The following is a 9,872-nucleotide window of genomic DNA, read 5'->3' as shown; positions in this document are numbered from 1 at the left end:
AAATCCAAGAAGGTCTCTTGAAACATCCTGGTATATTCTGCAAATTTATCCGAGTTGACATTGAGCTCGCTGTATAGAGTGTGGTAGGCTCCACGGCTCTCCGGTACTTCGATAATGGGGTGTCTCCAATAAATCCGACGCTGTCTTCTCCATTTTTCCTCTGTTTTTTGTTACTCTCAAGCAAACGCAAAGGCAAGAAACAGCTTTATATCCAAATCCAGGTTGAAATAAAAGCTCTCCATGCGAAGAGCCATCGTGCCGCAGGATACAGGAGTAAAATCTGAAGTTTTCAACTGTCCAAGGTTCTATATAAAGATATCCCATAAGACACGCCCATTGGTGTCCCATTGGTGGTGTCTGTTTTGTAGGTAGGGTAACTGACAGGGGGGTGGTCCATTTCTGGCCGCAGACAGACTCGAGACAGACACAGGAACGTGTTCGACAGGTCTTCCTTATTGATCGTCTTTCCACGACCCACAGCACCTCACAGCAATTGCACGTTAATCTCCGCAGCCTCACACAGCAGCTGCCCGACAATCTCCACAGCCGCACACAGCAGCTGCTGGACAATCCCCTCAGCCACACACAGTAGCTGCCTGACTTCATACACAGGCCTGGGTACCTTCATTTTCTTTAGTTGGCAAATGGACGTCTCTCGCGGCTCCTTCACCGTGGTTGCCCTAAGCCTACCACCACAGCGTCTCACCAGTCCGAGTCCGTTCGGTTTAGTGGTACCCCAGGCTGTCTCTGTCTGCGGCCTCTCTTTGCTCTCCGTCTGTGGCCTCTGCTGTCTCTGCGGCTAATCCTGTCAGGGCCACCCCCCCGTAACCGTCACAACTACCAGTCCTCTCAAGAGCTTCCTTTCTTTCCTCTCTCCTCAGACGTACTTCTTGTCTCCTGTGCACTCTTCGCTGACTGTACTCTCCATAACCTTCTCTCAGCCTTTTATCTCCCTCACGTACTGGTAACCCCGCCCACCATGACTCAACAGTTTTCTTAGCCAATGGCTGTTGTTCAGTCCTAACCTCACAGCTCTCCATTGCCCTCTAATGGTCAAATTCCAAATACTACAGCCCTCCTTCCTATCTCCAGCTGTTTCCCCCCTTTTACTACAACAGTGCACCTTCTATACACTACACCTCCGCCCTTCTTCTACAGACAGGTCTGTACGTCAGTCCACCTTCCCTACACTCTTCCTAACTTTATCCATTGTCATCCTCAACAATCTTGCCTCCTACCTTTGACATACTGAAGCTTTACCCACTCTCTTTTGTCGCCACATGGCAATTCCTTCAGGTTGGGTTAGGTCCATCCGGACTACTCTACGGAAGCCTACCTCCCATTTTTCTCCCCTTCTGTAACATCTCTCATATCTCCTGGGGTAAACATGGTTTCTTCACTCTCACTATTCCATCAATTCTAAATCGTCATGGTTGGCGTCTTCGTCACACCTCGTACCCGGGACCTGTTGAACATATTTTTTTTTTTTAAATAGCATTTCAAACTCACTATACATATTACACATAGCTTCGACATACATTACTTTTTGATGGGTACAACATTTACCCTCTTCTTTGCAACATTCTACATTAAGTACCATACTATACTTAAATTACTCACTAGATTTGTTACCTATATCTACCAGTATCATTATGCAAAGCATTTTTTTTTTAACAAAGAAGGACACTAGTTCTCCCCCTTCCTTTGAGGAGAGCACTCCCCCCGTATGCATCCCCGCTACACCAAGAGTGGGCACTTATTACCCAATTGAGGACTTCAAACTGTCCCCAGATCGTGCAACGGCGCACAACAGTCCCGGCAGTCGATTTAGCAGGACACTTCGGGCCACCTCCTGGCGGCCGATGTTTCAGCAATTAGTAGGGAACTCCACAGCCGTGAAGTCCCCGGGATGCTTGAAATGTTCTGGGCCTCAAGTGTCCCTGATGCCCGAGACCCAGGAGTCCTTGTCTCTTTCTATGGAGGCTCATACCCCTCAGGGTAGGTGATGACTGCTACCGCATAGCAGCCGCAGTGGCAGTAATCGTTGTAGTAGGGGACCGGGTCTCCCTCCCGCAGAGCCCATCCATGTCTGATGTGGGTCACATTAAGGTAGCCTTTGTGGCCGGTGGCGAGGTCCCATATGAACCCATAGCCTTTTGCGGTGTTAGTATGTACAAGCCACCCATATGATTGAGGGGTAGTCATGGCTGCCTCTCCCTTCTCATGTAGCAGTGTCCACACCTCCCGCTCTTTGACCTCCTTCTGTTCAATAATCTCCGCAACCCAGGCGGAGGGTCCGGTGTAGGCTGCAGAGTCCAGTGGGCGGGCCGCAGTCGGGGTCAAGAACGGGGCAGAGGCGGCCGCGGACATTGGGGAGCAGGCCTCAATCAGAGTCACGGACTGGACAGAGGTGGCCACAGGCATCGGCAGGTAGGCCGCGGAGCAGGCCGCAGCAGGGATCAAGGTGGCCGCGGGCTCCGGCAAGAAGGCAGCAGAAGGGGCTGAAATGGCTGCAGGCCCCGATGTATAGGCCACCGCCGGAAGATGGAGAGCGGCAGGGGCGGCCACAGGTCGGTTCCGCGCCGGCGACACGAAACGAGGTGTCGCCGGGCGGGGTGGCTCAGGATCGCTGACAGGAGCCGCAAAGTCATCCGGGGCTGGGATCGCTGAAGAACGGGATGTCAGGCGGGGAGGCTGGGGGCTGGTGTCTTATACATGGGGCATGGGGGCGGGATGTGCCTGTGGTGCCGCCGGCTGAGCCAGAGTAACGCTCACCTTCCCCAGCACCGCGGCTCCTGACAGTCTATCCCGCAGTTCCTCCAGTAGCCGATATTCTTCACCCCGCCATCCGGCAGGGCCAGCCTCCAGGCCCGATGACTCCGCACGGACAGTTGGCAACATCTCCTCTAGCAGCTGTTCCTGGTAGTCCAAGGTGGCTGCAAACTCCTGTGCTTCTTTTTGGTGCCAAATCGCCACAGCCATTTTTACCAAGGCATTTTTCGCTCCAGATCCACTTATAGAAATCCAGCAATTCACAGTCCAGTTTGTAATCCACAGGAAAAGATCTTCAACCCGTTCAGCTTGGGTCCTTTGAATCTGCAAGGCAGGTTTACCGCTGAAGATGTTGTATTTGTGGCAGAGATCCTGCCGACTACGCCAAATGTAGGTAGGGTAACTGACAGGGGGGTAGTCCATTACTGGCCGCAGACAGACTCGAGACAGAGACAGGAACGTGTTCAACAGGTCTTCTTTATTGATCGTCTTTCCACGAACCACAGCACCTCACAGCAATTGCACGTTAATCTCCGCAGCCTCACACAGCAGCCCGACATTCTCCACAGCCGCACACAGCAGCTGCTGGACAATCCCCTCAGCCACACACAGTAGCTGCCTGACTTCGTACACAGGCCTGGGTACCTTTACTTTCTTTCATTGGCAAATGGATGTCTCTCGCGGCTCCTTCACCGTGATTGCCCTAGGCCTACCACAACAGCGTTTCACCAGTCCGAGTCCATTCGGTTTAGTGGTACCTCAGGCTGTCTCTATCTGCGGCCTCTCTTTGTTCTCCATCTGTGGCCTCTGCTGTCTCTGTCTGCGGCTAATCCTGTCAGGGCCACCCCCCCGTAACCGTCATAACTATCAGTCCTCTCAAGAGCTTCCTTTCTTTCCTCTCTCCTCGGACGTACTTCTTATCTCCTGTGCACTCTTCGCTGACTGGACTCTCCAGAACCTTCTCTCAACCTTTTATCTCCCTCACGTACTGGTAACCCCGCCGACCATGACTCAACGGTTTTCTTAGCCAATGGCTGTTGTTCAGTCCTAACCTCACAGCTCTCCATTGCCCTCTAATGGTCAAATTCCAAATACTACAGCTCTCCTTCCTATCTCCAGCTGTTTCCCCCCTTTTACTACAACAGTCCACCTTCTATACTCTACGCCTCCGCCCTTCTTCTACAGACAGGTCTGTACGTCAGTCCACCTTCCCTACAGTTTATCCAGATTTTTCTACTGGAAAATTTTTCACCTTGCGCACAAAAAGCGCAAACGCATGCTAAACGCATGCAAAAACTGCATTTTTTTAACCGCATGCGTAAGCTGATGTGTATAAAAAGCGCTGCGTTTGCGCGCATTTGCATGCGGTTTTTCGTGCATTTGAGGCTGCCGACGATACGCTGCGGATTCAACGGCAAATGTGAAACTAGCCTAAGACAGTTTTAGGAGCCACGATGGACTTGTAAAGGTCTGTGGTCCGTGCCTTTAATAGCCTCATCAGTATAAGGACAAGGGGCAGTGGAAGGCACCGTAGACCGACCACTGCCGCCGGAAGATGGACCAACTACTACAGTACCATCCAGGAGAAGGCGCTGTGCCTGCCGTTGCCGGCGCTAAAGAGTTCGCAGCAGGAGCTGCAGTGTTAGGACTTCCTGATTGATACGTGTGCTACCGAAGTGTCATTATTTGTACCATTTATACTTTTCCATAAGGTCTCTTTCACACTTCCGTTTTTTACAATCAGTCAAAATCCGCCAGGTTTTGAAAAAAACGGATCCGCAAATTTTTTTGGCGGATCCGTTTTTTTCCCCATTGAGTTGCATTACTGGCGGATCTTGACTAATGGTCATCCGTTGGATCCGTTTTTGTGAGGATCCGCCAAATTTTTTTCATCCGCCGGCATGCCTGGACGGACCATGCAACGTTTTTTTTCTGGTTTGATCCGCATTTTCCAGTGCGCATGCCCGGAGAAAAGAAGTCAGGGAGAAAATTAACCCTGAAATCCTTTCTGGCGGAGGAAAAAAATTCTCTCTCTCTCTCTCGCCAGCGGTTCCTTTAAATTTCCTCATTTTCAGGATCCGTCAAAAAACGGATCCTGTGACATCCGTTCACATCAGTTTGGAACGGATCCACTTGTCCGCCTTTTTGGCGGATTTTAACTGACACAAACAACTGAAGTATGAAAGAGGCCTAACGGAAATGCACAAAAAACGAATATGCGATTTTTTTACCTGCGGATTTTCTGCATTTAATGTAATTCTATGGAGAAAACCTGCAGAACAAACTCAGTGTAACAGCAAGAGAAATTGATATGTCACAGAGGAAATGACATGGGATTGAATTAAAAGCACATATTGATCATATGAAAAAATATGGACACCATAAAACACAGATAATAGGTGCCATCATTGCTAAAAAACAAACATATTTGAAAGCAATTAGTGAAATTACATAGAGGAACGATGTGTGATTATGTCCCTACAGAGATTAACCCAGGATTCTGCCCAGTGGTCTCTAAACCTCTTCTCTAACATAAGATAAGGTAAGGAGCTGCAGGTCTGCAGTGAATGGCCAGACATTGTGGAGGGGGGTAAGAGAATCATGTAATCTGGGTATTCTGCCTTCAGGCACGCTGACACGATGTGTAATCCAGCATACAGTATAAACCACAGCTCTGTCTTCCAAAATAAGCAGACTGTTCTCTGTAGTCTAACTTATTTATTTGTGAAGAGTATAGAACATGCACGGTAAAACTACAAGGAATACAAATAACATGCATAAGTATTGGGCAGATAATCACAGCTAACACAATCACAGGAAGTGTACATTGTGATGCAAACATTACATAGGAATACATTAGTTTATGATTACATTTACTGAGAACTGGCAACTAAAGGGTTCATGACATCTCTTGGCTGCTAGACAGTAAATAACACCTCTCTGAATCACTGCATTGCAAGAAAATACTGACTCTCACCAGATATGCTTTAGCCAGGTAGTGACTCAAGTAGAGAAGTTGCAGGAAAAACAAAGGTTACACAGGAGGACAAAATAACATGTGCATCCTATGAGATCCACATAAGGAAAATGGAGTCCCCCTCCTCCCAGAATACACTGCTTCGTTCCCACAAAGCATTGCTTCAATCCCATAGTGCATTGCTTCTGTTAAAGGCACAGACTACATAATGCTATCAAAAACACTGCTATAAATTCAGCCACCACTAGATGGTGCTATAATTAACCCAGCACATAATAAAACATTCTTTGCCCTATTAAGAGGGCAGAACACTCCCCGCTTGGCATTAACTAATGCCACGTACAGGCTCTTTAGGCGAAAGCAATAGAATTTGCTCCCCAACTGGTCTGAGAAATAGTTTACTCTCCCCAGCCTTCCACACTTTGACCTCGGCCTTGCGCACCTTCTCATCTTTGCTTGAGAACACCTTGGTGATGAGGCCCAGAGGCCACTCATTTCGATGTGACTGACTGTCCTTCATGAGCACAATATCACCGGGTTTGATGTTCGGCTTGTCGATCTGCCACTTCTTCCTAGGCTGTAAGGTGGAGAGGTATTGCTTTCTCCATCTGTCCCAGAAAGTATTGGAGAGACTTTGAACTTGTCTCCATTGATGTCTGTAGAGGTCCTTGTTGCTTAATTCTCCCAGTGGAGTGCTAGGAGTGTCGGTTTTCTGAGTGAGTAACATGGTGGGAGTGAGAATGGTTGGATCTTCAGCATCACTGGAGAGTGCAGTCAATGGTCTGGCATTTATGATGGCCAAAACTTCTGCCAAGAATGTAGTCAAACCTTCGCGTGTGAGTGTTGTGCTACATTCTTGCAAGAAGATAGAGTCTAAGATTCTGCGTGCTATTCCTATCATCCTCTCCCAAGACCTCCCATGTGAGAAGGTCCAGGTACATCCCTGTCATTCAGGTATCTTTCCACACTGGTAATGTCTAGGTTGGAAGGAATTTGGAGTTCTTTCACTGCTCCTATGAAATTTGTGCCTCTGTCAGAGCGAATGTGTTTCACGGTGCCTCTGATGGCAATGAAGCATCAGAGTGCATTTATAAAACTTGATGTGTCCATGGATTCAATCACTTCAATGTGGACCGCTCTCATGGACATGCATGTAAACATAACTGCCCAGCGTTTTCAATTGGCTTGGACTCTTCTAGTATGCCGTGCAACCACAGACCACGGCCCGAATACATCCAGTCCAACATTGGTAAAGGGAGGATCCATACTAAGTCTGTCTGATGGGAGATTGGCCATCTTTGGGCTTTGAGTCACACAGTTGAAGATGAATTCACTCACACATCTCTTTGCTCCGACTATCCATAGTCCAGCAGTTCGTAGATTCCCTTCTGTAAACAATCGGCCCTGATGTTTCACCAAAACATGATGGTGCTGTACGAGCAGAGTAGTCACATGGTGATGACCAGGAATTATTACAGGGTGTTTTTCCACGAATTCCACCTTGGCTTCCTGAAGACGACCTCCAATTCTTATCAGCCCATTTTGGTCAACTATTGGATCAAGCTTTTTCAAAACACTGTCTCTAGAAATGGGTTGACCTTTGTTAAGGTTGTCTACTTCTTTGGCGTAACACTCGCATTGTATGGTACGAATTATCGTGTTTTTGGCATTTTCCAGGTTAGAAGCGGTAAATGCGTGTTTGCAATGGTGCCAACCTTTACAAGACTTCTGATTGGTGGGTGATGTTGACTTGTAAGACTGAGCCACATGAATTAAACAAGCAATGGCACAAACAAGCGAGGTCCAGGTTGAAAACCTGCTGAAATGGTGGGATTTGAAGTGATTGTCTGAAGTCACCGTACTTAGAGCGGATACCTGAGGGCAGATTTCTTTATCTGCATCTGGATCTACCAGTTCACAGGTGTCTGATTCGTCACTGTAAGGTTTTGAACGGCATAAGAATGCAGGGACCATAAACCAGGTTGTGCCCTTAAGGTATCCAGATTCAACGGATCTAGTTGCGTGGTCCGCAGGATTGTGGTGTGTGGACACATAGTGCCACTGTTTAGGGCAAGTGGATCTCCTGATCCTTAGCACCCGATTGCTGACATAAACATAAAAGCGTCGAGTTTTGATGCAAATGTACCCAAGCACTACCTTGCTGTCTGAGTAGAACTCAACGTCCTTGATTTCCAGGTCAATTTCTGTCAAGATAAGTTCAGCTAACTCTACTGCTAGCACAGCCACACAGAGTTCCAGTCTGGGTATTGTGTGCTCCTGGGCTGGTGCTAGTTTTGTATGGCTCATAACAAGCCTTACATGGCATTTATCTCTGATGTCAGTAGTTTTCAGATATGCTAATGCTGCAATCGCTTTGGTTGAGGCATCGCAGAAGATACAGAGCTTTTGAGTCTTGACTTCTGTTGATGGCACTGAAGCGTATGGTCGTGCCACGTAAAGATCATGTCAAAGCTTCTAAAGATTTCTTCCATCTTACCCACTCTCTTCTCCATGGGAAGCGGATCATCCCATTCAGACATCTCCTGGGTGAAGTCTCTCAACATCATTTTACCTTGGATAGTTACAGGGGATACAAATCCTAGAGGATCGTACAGGCTGTTTATCACGGATAGGATGCCTCTACGTGTGAAAGGTTTTTCTTCTTCATTGATCCGAAAGGTAAATGCATCTCTCTTCAAATCCCAGAGCAAACTGAGGCTCCGTTGCATGGGAAGGGAGTCCGTATCCAAATCCAAGTCTTTTAGATCAGTTGAGTAATCTTGAGAGGGAAAAGCTGCCATCATTTCTTGGCTGTTGGAAGCAATTTTGTGCAGGATCAAGTTGGACAAAGCAAGCATTTCTTGTGTCCTCTTTAGGAGAATGACTGCCAATTCATCTGTGGGTGTGGATTTCAAGCAGTCGTCCACGTAGAAGTCCTTCTCTACAAACAATCTAACATCCGACCTGTATTTTGCTTCGCCCTCTCTGGGTGAATGTCTAAGACCGTAGATTGCGACAGCAGGGGAAGGGCTGTTCCCTAAGATGTGCACTCTCATCCAATACTCCACGATGTCTTTGTAGGGGTCATTATCGTGGTACCAGAAAAACCTCAAATAGTTTCTATGTTCTTTTTTGACAAGGAAGCAATGAAACATCTGTTGTATGTCAGCCATGAATGCCACTGCATCTTTGCAGAAGCGAAGAAGTACTCCTAGAAGTCTGTTGTTGAGGTCTGGGCAAGACAAAAAGACATCATTTAGTGAGACACCTTCATATCTGGTGCTTGAGTCAAATACTACTCTTATCTGACCAGGTTTATTAGGATGATACATGCCAAAAATGGGTAGATACCAACATTCCTCGGCATCTTGAAGCACAGGTGCAATTTCTGCATGGCCATTGTGAAGTATTTTCTCCATGAAGGCAAAGAAATGCTCTCTCATTTCAGGTTCCTTCTGAAATTTGCGTTTGAGGGAGACAAATCGACCGTAGACAGGTTCTCTGTTGTTGGGTAAGCGTTGCCTCTGGGGTTTAAATAGTAGAGGTGATATCCAACTCTTTGACTCATCTCTTACCATCTCCCGATCCATGATGTCCAAAAACAGTCTGTCTTCTATGGACATTGCTACCTTGTTGTCCTCTCTTGTTCTGTGGAAAACTGCACCCTATGTGATCTTGGTCGCCGTCACATGAGTGGTCTTCACAGGAAGGATCAGCTAATGGACATGGTAGAGGAGCATTGGGTGGCAACTCTTTTACCAGGAAGCTACTCTTACATGGCTGGAAGAGAGACGGATGTCTATTTTCAAGAGTATTGGTAAGCACATGCTGTCAACTAAGGCTGGCTTGTGTGCTTCTCCTAGGCAGACGTCCCCTATGATGACCCATCCGAGGTCGTGCCTCTGTGCGTACGGAGCATTCCTGGAGCCGTTTATACATTCTCTAGCCTTGTGGACTTGTAGTATATCTCTTCCCAGAAGTAGAGCTATTGGGGTTCCTGGATCTAGTTCAGGTATCAGGTTGGCTATACGCTTTAGATGGGGGTGATATGTCGCCACCTCCCATGAAGGTATTTCTGACCTGTTCTCAGGAATCTGGTTGCACTCCAGGATGGTCGGTAGTG

Source organism: Dendrobates tinctorius, unplaced genomic scaffold, assembly GCF_039654945.1.
Source record: "Dendrobates tinctorius isolate UK_male_01 unplaced genomic scaffold, ASM3965494v1 ptg000147l, whole genome shotgun sequence".
NCBI lineage: Eukaryota > Metazoa > Chordata > Amphibia > Anura > Dendrobatidae > Dendrobates > Dendrobates tinctorius.
This window is presented reverse-complemented; position numbering follows the sequence as displayed.